Source organism: Aquarana catesbeiana, linkage group LG11 (assembly GCF_042186555.1).
Source record: "Aquarana catesbeiana isolate 2022-GZ linkage group LG11, ASM4218655v1, whole genome shotgun sequence".
Classification (NCBI taxonomy): domain Eukaryota; kingdom Metazoa; phylum Chordata; class Amphibia; order Anura; family Ranidae; genus Aquarana; species Aquarana catesbeiana.
In genome coordinates this window covers 39484152-39508720 of record NC_133334.1, presented here as the reverse complement: position 1 = coordinate 39508720, position 24569 = coordinate 39484152, and the positions used below count along the sequence as shown (strand labels likewise).

The 24569-nt window shown below is 45.3% G+C and overlaps 1 protein-coding gene and 1 long non-coding RNA gene across 3 annotated transcripts in view; one reads left to right on the top strand and one right to left on the bottom strand.

Moving 5' to 3' along the window:
* The window catches only part of PRR5L (proline rich 5 like), a 115316-nt gene that overhangs the window by 4742 nt on the left and 86005 nt on the right, over positions 1-24569 (top strand). The gene's annotated exons all lie outside the window — the stretch shown is intronic.
* Positions 8100-23888, bottom strand: LOC141111951 (uncharacterized). The gene is made up of 2 exons (XR_012236486.1): positions 23768-23888; positions 8100-8450 (listed from the first exon to the last, which is right to left on the bottom strand). It is a non-coding gene; the product is annotated as an uncharacterized lncRNA (long non-coding RNA).

Here is a 24569-nt window from a genome sequence, read left to right as displayed (position 1 = left end):
TTTAATATACCCCACTTGTGCATGTGCAGCTCGCTGTTTGTATTTGCCAGGTGCTGGGATGAATGAACTCCCATGTGCATGTCCAGCTCGGTGTACAATTGTGCCGGGATGGATGAGCTCCTGTGCAGCTCAGTGTAGATTCACAGCATCTGACAGATGATGAAATGAATAAAATCATGTGCGCATGCGCAGCTCAATTTACAATTCAGGCATCCATCAGGTACAAGGCTGAATGAACTCCCATGCACATGGGCAGCTGAGTGCACCCTGCAGATACTGGGATGAATTAACTCCCACATGAATCCACAGTGTACAAACCTGGCCTCTGCTGGGTGCCAGGATAAATGATGTATATCAACAGAGCAGTGGGTGAAGGGTGTCAGTGGAGCAGAGATTGGTGTGAGTAGTTTTTTTTTTTTTTTTTTTACAATATTATTATTTATTTATTTTTTTACTATTTATTTTTTTAGAGCCCCATTGAAGGGCTTTGGAGTAATATCAAGGGTCTAAACTGACTCCTGATGTCTCACTTTTGAGACAGAGAAAGGGACTGAGGACAGAACTTTCCCAGTCCCCTTTTCTGAAGCCTCAGCTACACTGGAAAGTGAGTGAATGGGAAGTGCTCTGTACTGAGCAGCTTCCTGTTCATTCACAAACCAAAGCATAGTAAACATAGTTTACTATGCTTCAGTTAAGAATGAACACGAGCGCAGTGGCATTACTAGCTTGGTGTCACCCGGTGCAGAAAAAATTGGTGTCCCCCCCCCCCCCCCACACACACACAGTACAGACCCCCTTCCATCAGTATAGACCCCCCTCAGTGCAGACACCCTCTCCATCACTGCAAACCCACCCAGTGCAGACCCCCCTCTCCCCTCCCATAGCCCCCCCCCCCCCCCAGCACATGTCCATTTGCATTACATTGAACTACACACCTCAGAACAGCGCGGGATAGGCACAGCGGTGTGTCCCTCGGTCTCCCTCACACACAGAGCGGACCGAAGCCGCCTCCCCCTCCTGTGTAGATGTAAACAGAGAGGAGGGGAGGTAGCTTTGGTCCGCTCCGCCGAGTGCGACAGCCGGCGAGACATCAGCATAGGGGTAAGGACAGTGCGGTGTTAGTGGTGCTGCTGCCCACAGGTGTCACCCCTCTGGCGGGTGTCACCCTGTGCGGCCCGTACCCCCCCCCCCCCCTCCCCCAGCGACGCCACTGCAAGAGCGGCCTGTACAGATCACTCACTCCGTTCATTCAGAAAAGGAATATTTGCTGGCCCCTTCCTTCGCTCTCCATCCTGAAACATCCCCCGCTGCAGGAGGAGTGAAGCTGGCAGCACTGCGGGGGGTGACAGGGGGCGGCAGGAAGCAGGGCAAATCGGCACTGCACAGGGTGATTAGGGTGTGCCCAGGCACATCCGACACACCTTGTGCGCACACCTATGAATACAATACAGTAAGTGTTGTCACCCTAGGACAAAAAGTTTGTTTGGAGTGCAGAACACATTCCTCTCTTCTCATCTCCTTTTATATAGGAGGGCAGCCACTGTATTTATTCCATGCAAGGTTTTCTTTTAAGAAGGCTTTAACTCTGCATTGTGGTAATATGGGGTTAAAATGTACTTTTACCATATATTATCACAACACACAATAATGCATATTTGGCAGTCTGGTGTAATGTGGTAGATTTTGAATGGCAACCCAATGCACATGTATTGCAGTACATCACAGAACACAGATGAAAAATGTTTTTTTTTTTTTTTTTTGTGCTTTTTGGTCAAAATGAACGGGCTGCCGTAACGCAATGCATGTTAGCGCTCAAAATACTTCAGATTAATTTGCATGCAGTTGCGCAAAGCATGGAGCAGTGTGACGGGATCCCTAAAGCCCATCTCTGGGTCAAAAAAAAAAAGTGTTCCCATGGAGTGAGGCTGTACCCGCACTGCACAGGTCAACTGCTCATTTTTTGTCTAGAGAAGAAAAGGGATATATACTGTACTTACCTAATCCTCTGATCCTCCCAACCCAAGACCGGTCCGGTTGTGGACTGTTCCTGATGTCATCAAGCAAAGAGCAGGATCCATAGACCAGGAACAGTCCACTGCTGGACCATGGGGGAGCGCTGTTTTCTGGTGGGAGGAAGGATCGGGTGAGTATAAGTTTTCTCCTCACCCCTAGACAAAATGAGCAGCTGACCCGGATAGTACAGGCTACTGTGTGGGCTAACTTTTTTTTTTTTTTTTTTTGCCCGGAGTTGGGCTTTAGGCTGGGTTCACGCCATCACCGCATGCGGTCCGGTGTGTCCTGGTTCACTGTTTCAGGTCCCATTTCAGCCTGAATTTGGATCTGAAACAGACCAAAAGATGCACAGGGCTCCTGTGCAAATTCGCACCGGAGCCGCAGCGGACATATGTGAACCGGCTCCATAGAGAGCCAGTCAAAATTTCCTGCTATGCGAATTGGATGCGGTTTCTTCTCATCCAATTCGCATAGTTGTAAACCCAGCCTAAAAGTAACATTTCAGGAAACTTGAACGTTTTCTGTGCCCAGACAGCACTTTGCGTAGCAGGAACTGGTGTTCCCACTCGCGATTTTGTGCGTCACACATAGGGCAACTCATTCACTTAAATGGGATGCCCTATGTGCGTTTGTCACCCGAGCGACAAGCTTCACTTGATTTTGCCGCGATTGCAGCACGATTCGGTGACATCACAGCCGCGGCAAAATTGCACCGTGTTTGGGGTGCCATTTAGATTGAATGGCACCCGAATGCACGTTTTGCAGCGATTGCCACTCGATTTGGCAAAATTTCTGAAATTCCACCTGTGATTCCAAATTGCCAAGTGTAAATGGGGCCCAAGGGTTAAGAAAAGAAGAATTACTTACCCAGTGCTCTGCCCCCACACCATTACAACTCACAGTGTCTTGTCCCCCATGCTCCAGCGGTCTAAGGTGATGCATTGGACATGATGATGCCAAACAACAGAACATAGGAGGAGCGCCTTCTACCAGGACTGGAGAATCAGGTAAGTAAAAGCACTTTTACTCTTCCCTAGAATAAAAGAATAGTTTACCCTTGTAGTGCTGGAACAGTCCCACGGCAAAGGGAGAATTTTCAGATTTGGGATTTTATATTATGGCTAGTTTAAGTGTAAGTAGAACTCCTTTTCATTTTTAGGCTAGGGATAAAATCTTGTGTTCTGTATACAGGTAAAACCTGTATGATAACCTTCAGCATGTACCTATATTCATATATACAGTATCTCACAAAAGTGAGTACACCCCTCACATTTTTGTAAATATTTTATTATATCTTTTCATGTGACAACACTGAAGAAATGACACTTTGCTACAATGTAAAGTAGTGAGTGTACAGCTTGTATAACAGTGTAAATTGTCTGTCCCCTCAAAATAACTCAACACACAGCCATTAATGTCTAAACCGCTGGCAACAAAAGTGAGTACACCCCTAAGTGAAAATGTCCAAATTGGTGGGAGTGTCATGGTCTGGGGCTGCATGAGTGCTGCTGGCACTGGGGAGCTACAGTTCATTGAGGGAACCATGAATGCCATGATAACGACCCCAAACACACCTCCAAGAGGACCACTGTCTTACTAAAGAAGCTGAGGGTAAAGGTGATGGACGGGCCAAGCATGTCTCCAGACCTAAACCCTATTGAGCATCTGTGGGGCATCCTCAAACGGAAGGTGGAGGAGCGCAAGGTCTCTAACATCCACCAGCTCTGTGATGTCATCATGGAGGAGTGGAAGAGGACTCCAGTGGTAACCTGTGAAGCTCTGGTGAACTCCATGTCCAAGAGGGTTAAGGCAGTGCTGGAAAATAATGGTGGCCACACAAAATATTGACACTTTGGGCTCAATTTGGACATTTTCACTTAGGGGTGTACTCACTTTTGTTGCCAGTGGTTATACATCTGTACACTCACTACTTTACATTGTAGCAAAGTGTCATTTCTTCAGTGTTGTCACATGAAAAGATAGAATAAAATATTTACAAAAATGTGAGGGGTGTACTCACTTTTGTGAGATACTGTATGTTCTTCCCATTCACCTGCAGACCAAGCTGTTCACAGTGACAGTCAATGGAGCAAACTATAACACTAGCAGGGGTACTGTGACAACTTTATTTTAACAGAAAATGTAAACCACTGGGAAAAACTGAACACCTTGGACAGTGGTAGTTTAACATCACTGCCATCACTAAGATTCAGACCCCCTTCGTAAGCTTCACCAATAGAATCCAGTGTTTTTGAATAATGGCAACCAATGTACAAATATAATCAAAAAAACTTTGGGTTTTAAAATATGCAGAATTAGATATATTTAGTTTTGTATTTGTGTCGCTCACTCCCATAGGGGCCACTGTTATCACCCTCTGGAGCTCTCTGTCACATTTAGCCAGCTCTTGTTAGGACATGCGGCTCTGCAGCAAATGCCTAGGGTGCTCTATAGCCAATCCGGGCCTGCTCCAAAGCAAAACAGGTGGCTAATGGAGGCCTTTTTTTATCTTAGTACCCTGTTTCCCCGAAAATAAGACCTAGCGTGATTGTCAGTGATGGCTGCAATATAAGCCCTACCCCCCAAATAAGCCCTACCCTGTTTCCCCAAAAATAAGCCCTACCCTGAAAATAAGACCTACAAGGACTTTAACTAGGGCTTATTTGGGGGGGTAGGGCTTATATTGCAGCCATTACCAACAATTACGCTAGGTCTTATTTTGGGGGAAACAGGGTAGTAGCAATAGTAATTACGGAAGTAGTAGAAGCAAGCTAGGAGCTACTCAGGACAGGACCTGGAAGATTTGCAGCAATCACTGTAGTAGCCCCCAATACTATAGTGATTTGTCACCTTCCACAGTGGACCTTCTTCAGCATTATTATATTGGTCCAAGCTGGACCATGGTAACTATGCAATAAATATCCATACCTGGAGTTCAGCTTAAAAAAAAAAAAAAAAAGAGCTCTTCAAATTAGTAAAAAAAAAAAAAAAGTCATTGTGCCGTCCTTCAAGAAAAAAGATTCCCCCTTCGTTGGGACTTTTATAGGCAGCAACCACACAAATGAATATGAAAAATGTAATTTATTAAATATTCATAAATCATTAAATTATACAATGACCGATGGTTAAAAAGACATAGAAAAAATGCTACACGGATATACAAAAAAGTATAAACAAGACAAAAACCACAACAAGTTACATGGTATGTATGACAAAAAAGTAGTTGTTCCTCTCCAGTATATAATGATCTCCAGTACCCAACGTGTTTCTGGTTCAAGCACCTTCGTCAGGGGTGTTAGATAAGAGTATATGCAGTCATAATTTTTGTCTTGCATGTGAAATGTTCCACCATACAACTTATGAAAAATAGATGAAGCACTACCAGTAGTGGTATCAGTGGCTGCCCAACAGGAACACCAGCAATGCACAATAATATCAAAGGAACAGGGGATTAACCATTCAATTGGCCTGGTGATCGCAAGCAGGCATATGTGGCGGATTACCAAACAAGGTCTGTAAATATTAAGTGAAAAGCGATATCCGAAGCCTTAAATGTGGCTCCTGATCCATATATAGCAGCAACACATTCCAAATCCTTGAACAATACACCTCCCTGTAAGCAAAAATGCCCCTATCTCTGTGTCACCGTGCTCCGCAGTTGCACCAGAAACGCGTCAGTACCGGGGATCATTATATACCGGAGAGTAAGTACTTTTTTGTCATACAAACCATGTAACTTGTGGTTTTTGTCTTGTTTTATACTTTTTTGTATATCCGTGTAGCATTTTTTCTATGTCTTTTTAACCATCTGTCATTGTACGATCGAATGATTTTATGAATATTTAATAAATTTACATTTTTCAAATTCATTTGTGTGGTTGATGCCTATAAAAGTCCCAACGAAGGGGGAATCTTTTTTTTTCTTGATAGACAATTAGGGATGTGGCAACAGCGCATTGGTCTGACATGGTGAAACCCTCTTTCTTTTTTTTCTTTTTTTAGCTATTGTGCCGTCCATCGACCCGTTCCTCCAGCAGTCTGACACATGTTGAAGAATTAAAGTGAAACTCTCCTTTACTCAAAGTAAAAAACGGCTAGCCCTAAGTAAACTATATGCATTGTGAAGAGTTTAGCAAGATATCTCTGATCCTTATCTGCTTCTCTTCTGGAGATATTTTATTTTAAGCCTTGCAAGCATTCTCATGAAGTGTCTGCTAAACCTGAAAGGTTTTTTTTTTTTTTTTTTTTTTCTTTTCACTTCGCTATCACCTGATCAAGCTGAGTAATGTGTTAATTTTGCTGCAGCCTCAGCTTTCCTTTACGCATGCAAGAGATTTAAAAAGTATCTTGCAAAAGATTTAAGGCTGGCCATACATTATATAATTTTATTTTGTACAGTTTTTTTTTCCTTTTTAGATTTACCAAAACCATATAATATGAGGTCAAACCCAAACTCTTTCAATTTGCATGCAATCAGGCAGGCCCTTGCACTACATAGTTAAAAGGAAAATTGTATAATGTATGGCCAGCTTAATGCCCCTTACACACTGTACGAAAATCGTCTGATTTTTCTCGCGATAGCTCAACGGTCATAACCGGTTTTATTTGGTAGCACTCTATGTTGTACAATTTTTTTTTTTGTCTGATTTTGTGACCTCCAGACGTTATAATATTATTATTATTCAGGATTTATATAGCGCCAGCAGTTTACGCAGCGCTTTACAATATAAAAAAGGAGACAATACAGTTATAATACAATAGAATATAAGAGGATTAAGAGGGCCCTGCTCAGAAGAGCTTACAATCTAATAGGGTGGGGCAGGTGGTACAAAAGGTTGTAACTGTGGGGAATGAGCTGATGGAAGTGGTAGAAGATTAGTTGGAGACGTGATAGGCTTTCCTGAAGAGATGAGTTTTCATGGATCGTCTGAAGGTAGCAAGAGTAGGGGATAGCCGGACCGGTGGAGGTAGCGAGTTCCAGAGGATGGGAGGTTATATCGTAGATTGTACACTGTGATGTAATCTACGTGTGACCCCATAGAGAGAGATAGATGTGTGTGTGTGTGTATGTATAATGTTTTGTACAAAGAGGGAAGTTCTGCTTATATTTGGACGACAATACAATTATGGTTAAGATTATTTCACTTTTTTTATTTCATTTTGATACTCTTCTGGATCGTAATGCGCGGACTTGCGTGTCCCTGTTTTATCGTACGAATTGTGTACACGTTAAACGAACATTGGTTGTGCTGTTGACGGGACAACAACAGTTTTGCTGTTTGTCCCTCCTGTTTTTTTCCGTTCGCTGGACCGGAATCGGCGGTGGAAAGTTGTGTACACACTAGTCGAAAATCGTACGATCGTTCCTTGGGTGAAAATTTCCCGCCCGTTTTTTGACTAGTGTGTACCCCACTTAACACTGTTGCAGGTGATGCCTGTGATTTGACTTCAAGCTCTGTGCAGAATTCTGGCTGGGGGAGGGGGGCAGATGTAATGAAATGAGGCAAGATTTGCTTTTCTCTTCTATAGCTTCTACAGATTGAAATACAAGTATATTTTTTATTGTTATATTACAAAATGGCTTTTTTTTTCAGTTATAAAGGTGACATAAATTATCAATGAAAGGGGAGCTTTCCTTTTAAAAAATTGAGTATCAGTATGTGGCCACACCTCCCATGTTTTATCAATTGTGGTCTGAAGCACAGAATTTCAGTTTGTACAATGACCGTTGAGCTTCTTCAGATTTGCTTTTGTAAAATGTCAGCATCCATGGGCTCTCCGTCAGCATGACATGGCACAGGGGGAGGTCACGGCCTCAACATTTTTTAGGGTGTCAGGTCCTACTGTTCTTCTTATTAGCGGCTCTTCCTCTGCATGTGCAGGAGATGAAAGCATCAACCGGTATTAGGTATTTCAACAGTGGGACATTTTAAAGCATTATCTGATTTTTTTTTTTTTATTATTTAATTAAATGCTCCCCCAGGGGGACCACATTGGGGATCCCACTCTTTAACACTGCAGGAGGTTATGGGGAAAGACCTCTGCTGCCTGTGACCCCCTATAGAAGAAGATCTAAAAAAGAGATCTTATACTTTTGTTTTTATATTTGTCAGAAACCATGAAATCAGGCCGAGACAGAAGTACAGATAAAACACACTTGTTTAACAATAAAAGTAGAAAGAACAAACGTAGTCAAAACATAGCCAAAGTTCAGTAACCGGAAAGGATAGTCAGCCAAGCCAGAACTCAGGGATCAAAGTAGTGGAACAGCAAGCAGGATATGGAGCCAGAAGGGATGTCAGCAAAGCCAGTCTTTTTAAACAGGAATGCAGGCGATGTTTCTTGTGATGTTGACCAAGGCAAAGGCAGAGCTCCTCTGGACTGGACGGCTGAAGTAGTCAGGACTGACGAGCAGGATAGCATCAACAGCTGAGTAACTGTGGAGAGAGATGGAAGCTGGCAATTAGCTGACAGCTGAGCGGCCAGCTCAGAGAAGGAACGGCTGAGCCCAGCCCTGACAATATTATACTGCAGTGGTCTCCAAACTGTGGCACAAGGGCCGGATGCAGGTCTTTGCTTGCCACTATCCAGCCCTTAGGGCACTATTACTCCCACTGATACAAAGCATTCTTCCTCTCGCTGACACCAATCAAGGGGCACCATTCCTCCCACCGACACCATCGAAGGGGCACTATTGCTCCTAATACCAGTGATGGGACATTGATTACTTCCTCTGACAGCAGGTATTTTGTACTCCCACTGGCCATAGTCCGATCTAAAGGACAGTAAATTGGCCCTTTGTTTAGAAAGAATGGAGACCCCTGTTATTCTGTATAACGTTTTTAAAGCAATAGTTGTACACAAGCATTGGCAACATATATTTAAGGTACCTTCAAGGAGAAAACTCTTGCTCCTTAACCCTGATCTGCCCACATCTGTAGATGGGGGTGCCAGCTAAATGGAGCTCATCCAAGCTCCCCATGTGTAAAAATGAAAAGACCAAATGCACTTCCTTGACATCATCTTGAGCTTTATTATTTGCAGCACAGAACACAGAAGATCTGCCCAGATCCTCCTCCTGCTGACGCATTTCACCCAACCTGGTCTTAGTTGTAGAGGAGTCCTCTATGACTAAGCACTGTTTGAGTGAGCATGTCAGCCGGAGGAGGGTCTGGGTGGACCTTTTTGTCTTTAGAGTGCAGCCAGATAAAAACAGCAGGTACCCCCCCCCCCCAAAAAAAAAGAGTGCCATTTGGTGAGGAGGGAGGAAGTGGAACTTTCCCTTTTGGGTGGAGCTCTTCTTTGAAGTTAGAGATACATACAACTACATATCGAAGATGGCAGATATCACCCAGCAGCCAGAGGGCTATCTTCTTGCACAAACCACCCAAGTGCTAGGACCCACTGACACCATTGAAGGGGCACTATTGCTCCTACTAATACCAATGATGGGACATTGATTACTTCAATAGATATTGCCTATCTATGGAGAACCCCGCTATCTAGTTTTTCATATCTATAACCTTGGATATACAACCCCAATTCCGAAAAAGTTGGGACGCTGTGTAAAAATCGACATAAAAACAGATGATTTGTAAGTCTCATAAACCCATATTTTATCCACAATGGACAATAGAAAACCTCACATGTTTTAACAGAAAATATTATATTTTAAGAAAAAAATAAGGTAATTGTGAAACTAATGGCAGCAGCAAGTCTCAAAAAAGTAGATTGTTTAACCGATTGCGGACCAGCCACCGCAGTTATACTGCGGCAGGTTGGATCGGCTGCGCGAATTGCCGTAGCTGTAAGTTGGTCCCTTCAACAGCTATATCAGGCGCGCCAACGGAGCCTATGCGCGTGGCCAGCGGCCGCGATGTCGGCCGGCCACCCGCATTTGCTCCACAGAGAGCTAGAACGGCGATCTGTCAACATAAGCAAACTGATCCCCATTCTGTTAGGACAGTACAGAGTAATCATCTGTTACTAGTGATTAGGAACAGCGATCTCTCTGTACTCCCTGTTAGTCCACCTCCCTAAGGAACATTTAACCCCTTGATCGCCCCCTAGTGTTAACCCCTTCCCTGCCAGTGTCATTTATACAGTAATAAGTGGCCATTTTTAGCACTGATCACTGTAATAATGCCACTGGTCCCTCAAAAGTGTCTGATCTGTCCGCCACAATGTCGGAGTCCCGCTAAAAATCGCTGATCACCACCATTACTAGTAAAAACAAAATTAATAATAAAATCACCATAAATATATCCCCTATTTTGTAGATGCTACAAAAAAAAACTGAAAGAAAACCAATCAATATACGCTTATTGCGATATTTTTTTTTTTTTTTTTTCAAAAATATGTAGAAGAATACATCATATTGGCCTAACCTGATTAAGACTTTTTTTTTTGGATATTTATTATAGCAAAAAATAAAAAATATAGTTATTTTTTTTCAAATTGTCGCCCTTTTTTTTTTTTTTTGTTTTTTTTGTTTATACTACAAAAAATAATAACCGCAGAGGTGATCAAATACAACCAAAAGAAAGCTCTATTTGTTGGGAAAATAGGACATCAATTTTGTTTGTGTACAGCGTCGCACGACCACACAATTGTCAGTTAAAGCGGCGCAGTGCCGCATCGCAAAAAATGGCCTGATCATTAAAGGGGGTAAATCCTTCTGGGGCTGAAGTGATCAAAAAAAATTCTGGATGTGTTTCTAAAAGCACAAAATACAACTGGCTATTAAAATATAAGTATTGATGAGACTGGAAGTATCCAAGTGCCTTTGAGGACCAGGAATGATTTTTCACCAAATTGGACCACAGTTAACTTCCGTTTCAAGTGCAGATTTTTAGGCTGTAATAGTTTTTTCCTTTTTTATTTTTGTCTTTTGAATTAAATGGACGTTTGTTGCTTTTTAAATGAAGCCACAAATGTATAAAGTTTGTATGTCCTTCTTATCAGGTAATGATTGATGATTCATTCCATAAAGTGGTTTGTATAGGTTGTATTGTATTGTTTTTGTCCCAACTTGCACGTTAATCACACAGTGATGAATATTTTGGCTCCTTCCCTCGCTATGTGCCTGAATAGGTGTCACAAATGTTTACTACTTTTAAAATGATGCTTATTATGAGTAACTTCACACGGGAAGCCCAAAAGAGGAACTTAGGAAAGAGAATAACAAGTAGTAATTACTGTGACTAGTAATTCATTATAGTCAGTCTTATATGTGCCAGAAATGACATCTACTCTTTTATTCTTCAAACACCGCTGAGGTTGCCAAGCGTTGTGCAAAGCCAATAAAGTGAACCTGTCATTGAAGGAAGAGTGGAGTCAGTAGAGACTACCTTTTACTGATCTCCTAAAAAAAAAATACCAGCTGGCTGGCTGTCATCCTGATGCACTTCAATACCTGGCCTGAGACAAGTTTGGAGATTAGCAAAAAGGGTTTCAGGTCAGTGACTTGGAAAGGATTGAAGCACTGGGTTCAACAGCCAGGAAACTAGCATTTTCGGAAGGAGAGGTTAGCTTTTGCCAGGCTTGACGAGGCGGTCCACACTTACATTATAGGATAATTCTTCTTTTTAGAATCGCCTCCTTTGTTCTCCTGCGGCCCGTCCCCGAGCTGCTGGCACCCCCTGCCTGTTTGTGGCCTGGCTGCTAAGAAAACGCCTGTACGTGTGCCCACGGGCACACACAGCGCCCGAAAAAAACACACTCCTGCTCCCTCCTCTGTGCAATGTGATGGCAGCAGCAACCTATCACTCTCAGTACCCTCCCAACTGTCCCTGATTTTGAGGGACTGTCCCTGATTTTGAGGGACTGTCCCTGATTTACAACAATGTCCCTCTTTCTGCTTCATTTCTCCCTCATTTTGGTCTGATCTGTATAATTGTATATAAAATGCACTGTTTATCTTTCAAAAAGTGTTTCCCAGTGCTAAACAATTTCTAAATTGCTGCATTTGTAAATTTCAAAGCAAGTATAAAGGATAAATAGTGGAGAGAGAAAAAAAGCACTTGTGGGTTTACTAATCTTTTTTTTTTTTAATGTATAATTCTCCTTTAATGAGGCGTGGCAGGGGGGGTGTGCTATCCCTACATAGTTTTTGCTAATAGGTGTCCCTGATTCCCATCTCAAAAAGTTGGGAGGTATGCCCTCCTCTATAACCCTGAAGATCAAGGAAGCGGTACAGATTGTGAAGGACCTGGCGACATGGACTTTAGGAAACGTGTTTGGAGATGGGGAGCACAGAAAGGTACTAGGCATTTTTTACCTTCATGCAGAGAATGCATTCAAGCTGATGTCCAGGTTTACTTCACTTTGAATAGTGGGTTTGGGTTCTTGGTGTGAATTGAGACGTTCCTGTCTCGCAACTGGAACAAAATAGCGCTGGTCTGAGAGGTGCTCAGCCATTCATATGCAGCTTTGTATTTTATCAGTGAATACAAAGCTTCCTATGATTGGCAGAGGTAGCGAGGTGGGCTTATGACGTCACAATCTCTGATTCATCCAAGCAGAGGAAGCTTTGTATTCATTGCTAAAATACCAGGCTGCCTATGAATGGCTGAGCACCGCTTAGACTAATGCTGTTTTGCCCAGCAGGCGCACACGTTAGTGAAGGTAATGGTTAGTTTGGGCCAGCTTAGAGACTGCAGGGTGTGTGGGATGTTTTCAATCAAAGAGGCCTAGCAGTCCACTGAAATAAGGTCTACAAGGAACAAGGACTTGAGCTTGTTGAACATCTCATTCCAAAACCATGGGCATTAACATGTTGCCCCACTATTTTGGCTATATTAGCCTCCACTCTTCTAGGAAGGCTTTCCACAAGTTTTTGAGCTTGTCTTTGTGGGAATGTGTGCCCATTCAGCCAAAAGAGCAATGGTGAGGTCAGGATGACAATGAGTGTTCCAATGCATCCCAGAAGTGTTCAGTAGGGTTGAGATCAGGGCTCTACACAGGCTACTCGTGTCTCCCCACACCAGACTCGCCAACCACTTCAGGCCCGGAAGATTTGGCTGCTCAATGACCAGGCCATTTTTTACGATATGGCACTGCGTCGCTTTAACTGATAATTGCGCGGTAGTGCGACGCTGTACCCAAAAAAGTTTTACGTCCTTTTTTTTCCCCCCACAAATAGAGTTTTCTTTTGGTGGTATTTGATCACCTCTGCGGTTTTTATTTTTTGCTCTATAAACAAAAGATGAGCGACAATTTTGAAAAAAACACTATCTTTTACTTTTTGCTATAATAATAAATATCCCACATATTTTTTCAAAAAAACAAATGTTTTCCCCAGTTTAGGCCGATATGTATTCTTCTAGATATTTTTGGTAATAAGCGTATATAGATTGGTTTGCGCAAAAGTTTTAGCGTCTACATAATAAGGGATAGATTTATGGCATTTTTGTTATTTTTTTTTTTTACTAGTAATGGCGGCGATATGCAATTTTATTTTTTTTTTTTCGGGACTGCAATATTGTGGCGGACAGATCGGACACTTTTTGTCACATTTTATGCACTGATTACTGTGTAAATGTCACTGGCAGGGTAGGGGTTATCACTAGGGTGCGTTAAATGTGTTCCCTAGGTGTGTTCTAACTGTAGGGGGAGGGGACTGACTAGGGGAAGACAGAGATCGGTGTTCATACTTAGTATGAAGACATGATCTGTCTCCTCTCCCCTGAGAGAACCGGGATCTGTATGTTTTACACACACAGATCCCGGTTCTCACTCTGTCACAAGTGATCACGGGTGCCCAATGGTCATCGTGCCCACCGGGCACTTGCATCGGCTCCAGGCACATGCTGCAGGCGTGCACGCATGCCTCTGACGGTGCACGCGCGCCCCTAGTGGCCAAAAGTACAAAGCGACTTAAGGTAACATCGATTTGCCAGCCTGCTGCAGTACAACTGCGGCGGCTGGTCCGGAAGTGGTTAAACCATGTCTCTTTTAGGGATGAGCTTGAGTTTGGTCCGAACCAGGTTAGGTCCAAAGCTGGAAGTTAGGTGCTGTTGCTGGGCCAATGAGTGGGCAGGAGAACCCTCACCCCGCGGCTCCACATGCAAAAGGTGGGAATGCTCATGACATCATTAACCTCCATATGTCATATTGGGTCAATGAGATCAACCTAATATGGCCATGTGCTGATATTTGGTTAAAGATGTCACAAGCATCCCCCTGCCCCATTGTGTACATCAGCTGCGGGGCAGGGAATTCCCTGCCCACTGCTCATTGGCCCAGCAATGACCACTAGCTTCCAGGTTTGGACCAGTTTGGGTTTGGACTGAACCCAAGCTCATAACTAGTCTTTGTGGAGCTGGATTTGTGCTCAGCGGCATAGTCATCCTGGAACAGAAATAAAGGGTCTCCACAAGGTTGGAAGAGCAAAATTAGCAGTAGCCATCACTGAAAACACCTGAATTCAAATACTTGGAGGATATTGGCCATTATGGTAGTCGTGATGGTCGGGGGTCTATTAACCTTTGGCCATGTAGCTTATGCACACATACAATTACAAACTATAAGGGCTTGAGGTTTGGAGGCTATAAAAACACACAATGGGCCCCCCTACTGCTACCCCTTAAGCTGCAAAGGTAGTGGTCGGGGTTGTACCATACCTCCCAACTGTTCCCAATTTCGAGGGCCTGTCCCTGATTTGGAACAATGTCCCTCATTCCTCCTCATTTGTCCCTCATTTTGTTCTGATCTATATAGTTATGTATCTAACATGCACTATTTATCTTTCAAAAAGTGTTTCACGGTACTAAACCTTTCATCCGATTTCTAAATTGCTGCATTTGTAAGTGTCAAAAGCAGTGGCGGCCCATCCATTAAGAGCGAACGGGCGCCGCCCCTCTCTCCTGCCACCCCTCTATCACCAGTAGATAGATTCATGCATTGCACCCCCTATTCAGGCGCCCGGCCATAGGCTCTAATAGGCTTCAAAAGAGGTGACCTGCGAGCGCCCACTGCGCAAGTCACTGAGCTGTGTTAGAAAAGCAAATGAATATTTGTTTTCCTAACACTAAACCGCCTCTCCGCCAATCAGGTGCTCGGGTCTGTTACCTGTCACCTGATTGGCTGAAACGACAGGTGCCTCTATTGGACGCCTATCAGAAGGAGAGGACGGGATATGAGGACGGCAGGGGACGCATGGAAGACCCCGCTCGTCGCCGTCACCCACTGCCCCAGGGTAAGTGCCAGGCAGACGAGCGGGCGGGGGTCACACTGGCAGCATTTGATGGGCACAGTGGCAGCATTTGATGGGCACAGTGGCAGCATTTGATGAGCACAGTGGCTGCGTTTGATGGGCACAGTGGCAGCGTTTGATGGGCACAGTGGCAGCGTTTGGACACAGTGGCAGCGTTTGATGGGCACAGTGGTAGCGTTTGATGGGCACAGTGGCAGCGTTTGGCACAGTGGCAGCGTTTGGCACAGTGGCAGCGTTTGGCACAGTGGCAGCGTTTGGCACAGTGGCTGCGTTTGATGGGCACAGTGGCTGCGTTTGATGGGCACAGTGGCTGCAATTGATGATTTTTTTTTTTCAAAATTTTTTGCGCCCCCCCCAAAAAAATTTCGAGCACCAGCCGCCACTGGTCAAAAGTCATTATAAAGGAATAATAGTGGTAAAAAAAAGCAATTTTGGGTTTAACTAATCCTTTTTATTGTATAATTCTCCTTTTTAAGGGAACGTGGCAGGGGGTGTGTCCTATGCCTACATATTTTTGCTAATGGGTGTTCCTCATTCCCATCTCAAAAAGTTTGGAGGTATGGTTGTACAAATGCTGCGGCTGTGATGGTTTGCTTCAGCTGTGGCAGGAATTACACTCCCATTGCATTTGGCGGTGGGCACTACGCCCTGCTGAACGCAACCCATTCGATTGAATGGGGCTGTGCTATTTCTCACGATTGTGGTGCAAGCATTCAATGGGTTAAAACAGGCTGTGAGGAAGCAACATATCTCCTCTGTCAAACGCCTATAAAAAGCTATGCGAGAGACGATTTGCTTTTCAAGAAGTGACAGATCTTCCAGCAAGTGTAAAGGAGCCCTAAAGTTAAACAAAATTTTAAATCCTTATAATCATCATCATTATTATAATTATCCTCCAGATGATAAAATTATTTCAATTTAAACTGATCTCTGAACTGTAAAAGACTGTGGTTTCCCCTTTTAAATAAGAAGCAGCCCACTGAGCTTCTGATGCCTTAGGCTGCAGCCTATGTGGCCGTTCCACGATTCCAGGCGTGCCTCCCTGCGTGCCATGCCGGCTGTCATTCTCAGCCCTAAATAATTGAGCATTTATGCCTGACAGAATTCCATCATCTGCTGGCGTTACATCACTGCCTTGGAGAAAGAGGATGCTTCAGTGTCTTGTCACTCTGTGTCACTCTTTCCGTGTACAGAACACGCGGTGTGTTTTTTGCCGGGATTTCCCCCTTTTAAAATGTCATTCTTGCTTTCCTTATTAATGACACAGAAACCCAAAAGCCACAATTGTTTTTTCCTCTTCCTGTTAGTGAAAATGATTAATAAAGGGATTTTCTGTTCTCGCCATAAATTCAAGCAATCCTCTTGTAAGCTAAATTATATGAATATTTCTCCAGGGTTAAAGCTTAAAGCGGAGTTCCACCCATATAAAAGTCAGCAGCTACAGAAAAGTGTAGCTGCTGACTTTTTTTATTAATCAGACACTCGCCTGTCCCGGGGTCCAGCAATGCGGGGGGGAACGAAGCCCCGCTCCTCTCCCCCCTCCTCTCTGCGGCGCTGGCATTGTGTCACTGTGGGCACCCGGCTGTGGCTTCACACCTGGGCACGCACTGCGCACTGTGACTGGCCGGGCAATCATCTGGGACCTGTGACATGTCCCAGATGATTGCCGAGAGGGAGGGGGGAGAGGTGAACTTCCTTCCAGCGCCGCGGTGCCCCGGGAGGAAGTGGGAGCTGGATCCCTCTAAAAAGAGGGTATCCGCGCCCCCTCCCCCCCCAAAAAAATGACGTGCCACATGTGGCCCACGGCGCCCTCCGATGTGCCCCGCCATGTCTTGCTCTGAGATTGCGGGTCGGCAAGCCGAGATCACGGGTTCCCGACCCACCATCTCCGAGCATTAGTGCAAAGAACGGAGCCGCCGCTAGAGGAAGCAGAGCCGATGCTTCCTGTATAGCGCCGGCTCCTTTACAGGTGGAGTGATACCAAATGTACTCCGCCTGTGACAGGAAGCATCGGCCTTGCTCTCTACTGCAGCTGCATGCTTCTGCCACAAATATGCTCGGGGATGGTGGGTCAGGACACAGGAACCCACGATCTGGGACACCAGCCACCAGTATCAGTACCAGCCAGCAGTATCAACCAGCAGTACCAGTACCAGCCAGTAGTACCCGCCAGCAGTACCAGTACCCGCCAGCAGTACCAGTACCCACCAGCAGTACCAGTACCCGCCAGCAGTACCAGTGCCATTAGTACCAGTACCCGCCATTAGTACCAGTACCGGAGCCAGCAGTACCAGTACCAGCCAGCAGTACCAGCACCTGTCAGCATTAACTACCGGCAGTACCAGCCAGCTGCAGGAATCCTGAGGAAGAAGTGAAGATTGAGGTCAGTTGAGGAGCAGGTAAACCGCTGTGTATCAGTGTGAAAGCAGCCTTGGCCCCCTTTCAAATGATTGGTCCGATCGAGTCCGCCTGTCTGTTTTTCAGGTGGACTCAAACGGACTCTCCATTCACCTCTATAGAGCGGCAGATGTAAATGGACTCGTGTCCGTTTACACCCGCCTATCTGCAATCCGATCTCCTTTAAAAAAAAAACAGAAGGGCATTTGTCCCCTTCTGTCTGGGCAGATCGGAGGGCCCTTAGGGTAGAGCGGGTTGCATCCATGTCTGCTCTACATATGCAGAGTGGACACAGACCTGCCATCCCCCCCTTTTACGCTCATTGTGGCCCGCGACCGGTTACCAAGTCGATAAAGTGGCCCTCGCTTCTCAAAAGGTTGGGCACTCCCTGCCTTAAACTGTTCATTCCCCTGCCACATCCTGGGTAGCCACTGAACTAGACACGTGCAGTTCGTTTTGTTCTGAATAAATATTCAGACTAATTTTTCGTTATTCAGACATATCCGAATACCCAAATTACAGTATAAATGAATAATGAAATAAAATTTTGTCCGAATTTCTGAAATTCTAATGAATCGAATTTTACATCGAATTCAAACTGTAAACATATTTTTGAAATCAAAGACTGTGTGTGTTATTAGAGTATCATTTTGAAATAATGCTGTTTTTTTTTTTAAGTGATTGTAAAGCTTCTATGGTGTGTTTTTTTTTTTTTTTAAATAACAAACATGTCATAGTTACTTGCTCTGTGCAAGGGTTTTGACCAGAGCGGCTCCGATTCTCCTTTTTTGGGGTCCCCCCAGCGGTGCTCTTGGCTTCTCCTTTTCTCGAGTGCCCCCATGGAGAGCATTCATTGACACAGACAGCCGGACTTTTGACGAGTGCCTGGGACCAGGGGTGGGCAGGAGGAGTGGCTGCCCTGGGCAATGTGTTATCATGTGAAGTGGGGGGGGGGGGGATTTGTGTTGGGAGGAGGAATTTGGAGGGTGGGTGGTAAGAATTGTTCTAGGAGGGGAAATGGTGAGGGGGGGGGGGGATATGCTAGGAGTGGTTATTTAGGGGGGTTTGTGTTTGGAGGGGATGAGAGAGGAGGATTTGTGCTAGGAGGGTCGATTGGGGGGGGGGGGGGTGAGTTTGTGCTAGAAGCGGTAATAGGGGAGAGGATTTGTGCTAGAATAATTTTTTTTTTTTGGGGGGGGGGGGGAAATTACTGCTAGTATGAATGATTGGGGGGTGTTTGTGCTAGGAGGGGTGATTTTTTTTTTTTTTTTTTTTGGGGTGGGGGGGGGAGGTGTGAAGGGGGCAGATATTTGTGCTGGGAGGAGGGATTTCAGCAGGGGGGTAGATTTGTACTGGGAGAAGGGGGAATTTATGCTGGGGGGGGGTAGGTCATTATGCAGAGCAGTGCCCAGTTTTTGTTTTTTTTTTGAGAGGGGGATGAAGGGGGCAGATTTGTGCTGGGAGAGGGGATTTCAGCAGGGGGTGCATTTGTACTGGGTTTTTTTTTGCTGACACATAATGCTCATACATCCTGGTGGGGGGGGGGGCACAGTTTGGCATATTCGCCCAGGTCCAGTGGCTCCTATTAACCCCTGCAGCACTGGAAGTATTGTAACTGTACCGTCTCCCTTTATATTGTAAAGTGCTGTGCAAACTGTTGGAGCTATAATAATTCATGATAATAATGTATTCCTCAAGCCAAAGCTTTCTTTTTCATTTTGAAAAAGTAGGAAAGGGTTAGAACCCCTGGTTGGTCTTTTATTGCCATCATTGGAGAGATTGTCCCTTCAGTTCCTGTGCTGTGAACATGGCATGGAGAAATCGTTTGATTCCTTCATCCACGTTAAACACCATTTATTCTAATAGCCCATGCTCCAGCTGCTGTCAGAATACCCAAACAGTGACTGCATCTGATTGGCTACAGTCACTGCGCTCTCTATCGGCGTCTCTGATTTTCGGATTGAAGCTTGTGAAGCTGAATTTGGGCATTGCATGGCTAACATCAGGCTAGATGTCTCCAAATTTATGGACTCCTTCACTGCTGCTCCCCTGAAAAGCGATCCATGCTCGGGTCACTTTTCAGAGGTGTTTGACAGGCAGTGAGGAGGCAATATGTCACGTCCTCACTGCCTGATTTTTACCCTATAATAATTGCAATACTACCAAGCTGCGATCACGTGCATTGCATGTGATTGTGGCGCGGTTGCAACATGGCCCCGCAGAACTGCATTAGTTGCGTTTGGCGGCTGAAAGCAACAAGATGTTTAAGGAATGTGTAAAGCTGTAGGTTAGTGTTCAGGCAATACATCTGAATATCCTAGCCCCTTGGCTGTCATAAGAATGCACTCCGTCACCGAACAAGGGCAAGTATGCAGCAGGTGAAGTCTTAAATTCCTGATCTGCATATATGCTTTTGTATCAATTACTTAAAATCTTGATGGCCTCTGAAGGCTTTTTTTAACCTGTTATGGACTGCCCCCCGCAGATATACTGCAGCAGGGCGGCCCTCCTGCACAAAATCACATACTTCTTTCTGATTTTGTGGTCTGGGGCGTGCGCCCGCCAACCCTGCTCCCACTGTGATTGGACACAGCAGGAGCCAATCAATGGGTCCGGGTGGACGCGATGTCCGCCGGGACCCGCAGATCATTCTCACAAGAGGCAGGACGACAGTCTGCCTATGTAAACGAGGCAGGCCACCGTTCTGAGAGAGGGGAAGATGTAGATCTTGTGTTCCTGCTATCTTCTCTCAGTCAAAGCACCTCCACCAGACAGTTAGAAAGCACTCCCTAGGAGCACATTTAACTTTTTGATCGCCCCTGATGTTAACCCCTTCCCTGCCAGTGACAGTACTTTTTTTTTTTTTTTTTTTTTTTTTTTAGCACTGATCACAGTATTAGTGTCACTGCTCCCCAAAAAGTGTCACTTAGTGTCAGATTTGTCTGCCACAATGTCGCAGTCTTGCTAAAAATCTCTGATCGCCACCATCACTAGTAAAAAAGTAAAACAAAAAATCCACAAATATATGCCATAGTTTGTAGATGCTATAAAGTTTGCACAAACCAATCTATATACGCTTATTGGGATTTTGTTTACCAAAAATATGTGAACCGAATACAAGAAATTTGATTTTTTTGACTTTTTTTTTTTTTTTTTTTTTTGGATGTGTTTTATAGCATAAAGTAAGCTGTGCTGTAAGAGAAAAGTGCTAACTAGTACTGAAAGGGAACACTGAGCTGCATTCCCTCCAGGAGAAAGCAAGCATTTAATCCATTTAGTTAGGTTTTTATGTATCCATCACAGTTGCATGAAGAGTTTCTTAAATATCCCAGCTGTTTCACATATATGTGTGTCAGATGTCCATTGAGCTGTTTGGCCAAGGCTGATCTCTAAGAGCAGTCATCTGCGGATATTAAACATTTTCTAGTAGTAAATGTGTCACTGTCACAAAGGTCAGAGTAGGTTCTTTTTCTGAGGGGAATTGGCTTTGGCAGTCTAGGAAGAGGGGGGAGGAGGGGATGTGCTAAGGTCACCCCCCCCCCCCCCCCCCCCCCACCGACCCTAATCCTTCTGTTTCCTCTGTCCCTACCCCCTCAGCATGCAGAATCCTCATGTCATTTGGCAGACACACTACCGTTATTTGTTCATGTCAGTGTAAAGTTCATAGACTGTCTCACTGCCTAGTTGTGTGGGTTATTTTTGTTTTTTCTTTAATGGAGAGTTTACGCCAAGTCATTGCAAACAGTTATCTGTTTTACTGGGCAAAGGGGACCCAAAATGGTCCATAGACAATAAAGATTGAGAACAAGACTCAACCTCTCTTGGGAATCTGAATCTAGTGGCAGAACCCACCCTCCTAGGTAGTAACCTCCACTGCTGGTAGAACCCACACTCCTAGGTAGAAACCTCCACTGCTGGTAGAACCCACACTCCTAGGTAGAAACCTCCACTGCTGGTAGAACCCACACACCTAGGTAGAAACCACACTCCTAGGTAGAAACCTCCACTGCTGTCAGAACCCACACTCCTAGGTAGAAACCTCCACTGCTGGTAGAAACCACACTCCTAGGTAGAAACCTCCACTGCTGTCAGAACCCACACTCCTAGGTAGAAACCTCCACTGCTGGTAGAACCCACACTCCTAGGTAGAAACCTCCACTGCTGGTAGAACCCACACTCCTAGGTAGAAACCTCCACTGCTGGTAGAACCCACACTCCTAGGTAGAAACCTCCACTGCTGATAGAACCCACACTCCTATGTAGAAAATTCCACTGCTGGCAGAACCCACACTCCTAGGTAGAAACATCCAGTGCTGGCAGAATCCAAACTCCTAGGTAGGCACCTCCACTGCTGGTAGAACCCACACTCCTAGGTAGAAACCTCCACTGCTGGCAGAACCCACCCTCCTAGGTAGAAACCTCCACTGCTGGCAGAACCCACGCTCCTAGGTAGAAACCTCCACTGCTGTCAGAACCCACCCTCCTAGGTAGAAACCTCCACTGCTGGCAGAACCCACCCTCCTAGGTAGAAACCTCCACTGCTGGTAGAACCCACACTCCTAGGTAGAAACCTCCACTGCTGTCAGAACCCACACTCCTAGGTAGAAACCTCCACTGCTGGTAGAACCCACACTCCTAGGTAGAAACCTCTACTGCTGGTAGAACCCACACTCATAGGTAGAAACCTCCACTGCTATCAGAACCCACACTCCTAGGTAGAAACCTCCACTGCTATCAGAACCCACACTCCTAGGTAGAAACCTCCACTGCTATCAGAACCCACACTCCTAGGTAGAAACCTCCACTGCTATCAGAACCCACACTCCTAGGTAAAAACCTCCACTGCTGGCAGAACCCACCCTCCTAGGTAGAAACCTTCACTGCTGGCAGAACCCACCCTCCTAGGTAGAAACCTCCACTGCTGGTAGAACCCAAACTCCTAGGTAGAAACCTCCACTGCTATCAGAACTCACACTCCTAGGTAGAAACCTTCACTGCTGGCAGAACCCACCCTCCTAGGTAGAAACCTCCACTGCTGGTAGAACCCAAACTCTCAGGTAGAAACCTCCACTGCTATCAGAACTCACACTCCTAGGTAGAAACCTCCACTGCTGGCAGAACCCACACTCCTAGGTAGAAACCTCCACTGCTGGTAGAACCCACACTCCTAGGTAGAAACCTCCACTGCTGGTAGAACCCACACTCCTAGGTAGAAACCTCCACTGCTGATAGAACCCACACTCCTATGTAGAAAATTCCACTGCTATCAGAACTCACACTCCTAGGTAGAAACCTCCACTGCTGGCAGAACCCACCCTCCTAGGTAAAAACCTCCACTGCTGGCAGAACCCACCCTCCTAGGTAGAAACCTTCACTGCTGGCAGAACCCACCCTCCTATTTAGAAACCTCCACTGCTGGTAGAACCCAAACTCCTAGGTAGAAACCTCCACTGCTATCAGAACTCGCACTCCTAGGTAGAAACCTCCACTGCTGGTAGAACCCACACTCCTAGGTAGAAACCTCCACTGCTGATAGAACCCACACTCCTATGTAGAAAATTCCACTGCTATCAGAACTCACACTCCTAGGTAGAAACCTCCACTGCTGGCAGAACCCACACTCCTAGGTAGAAACCTTCACTGCTGGCAGAACCCACCCTCCTAGGTAGAAACCACACTCCTAGGTAGAAACCTCCACTGCTGGTAGAACCCAAACTCCTAGGTAGAAACCTTCACTGCTGGTAGAACCCACCCTCCTAGGTAGAAACCTCCAGTGCTGGCAGAACCCAATTTCCTAGGTAGGCACCTCCCAGTGCTGATGGAACATAAACTCCTAGGTAGACACTTCCAGTGATGGCAGATTCCAAACTCCTACTGTGTTTCCCCGAAAATAAGACCGGGTCTTATATTATTTTTGGCTACAAAAACACACTAGGGCTTATTTTCAGGGGATGTCTTCTTTTATTTACAGTATGTACCAAAAATGTCCTCCCCCCCCTGTCAGCTCAGGAGTCAGTATAGTGAAATTCTGTAATCCCAAAAATAAACCTTGAAGACCTTGTAAAATCATGTAATCCGTTGTGTAAAAAGATTCTATAATGTGCAGTGTGTCTCCTTGTGTAATGGGTTTGTGGAAAATACCTTATTTACAGCGCCGCCGACCCGCCGGAGCTCTTCTTCCCCAATCCGAATACTTCAGAGGGAGAGGCTGAGATCCCTGCTAACGTCAGCCTGCTCTGAGCGCTGCAAAGGGAGGTTCTCCTGACGTCAGCCGGGAGGAGAAGAGAAGAGCTCCAGTGGGTCACGTGAGCGCCCGGCTGTAAGTAAGATGTTTTCCACAATAAAGTTACACAAGGAGACACACTGCACATTGTAGAATCCTTTTACACAACAGAATACATGATTTTACAAGGACTTTACCTAGGGCTTATTTTTGGGGTAGAGCTTATATTGCAGCCATCCCAGAAACTTACATTACCTTTTATTTTTGGGGAAACAGGGTAGGTAGACACCTTCAGTGCTGGCAGAACCCAAATGATTAGGTGGACCCCTCCAGCGCTGGCAGGTTCCAAATTCCTAGTTATGCCGCGTACACACAACTGGACTTTACACCATACTTTGCCCGGCGGACTTTTCGACGGACTTTACGACAGACTTTCCGAATGAACGGACTTGCCTACACACGATCAACCAAAGTCCGACGGATTCGTACGTGACATATGACCGGACTAAAACAAGGAAGTTCATAGCCAGTAGCCAATAGCTGCCCTAGCGTCGTTTTTTGTCCGTCGCACTAGCATACAGACGAGCGGACTTTTCGACCGGACTTGAGTCCGTCGGATAGATTTGAAACATGTTTCAAATCTAAGTCTGTCAAACTTTTGAGAAAACAAAGTCCGCTGGAGCCCACACACGATCGAATTGCCCGACGAAATCCGGTACA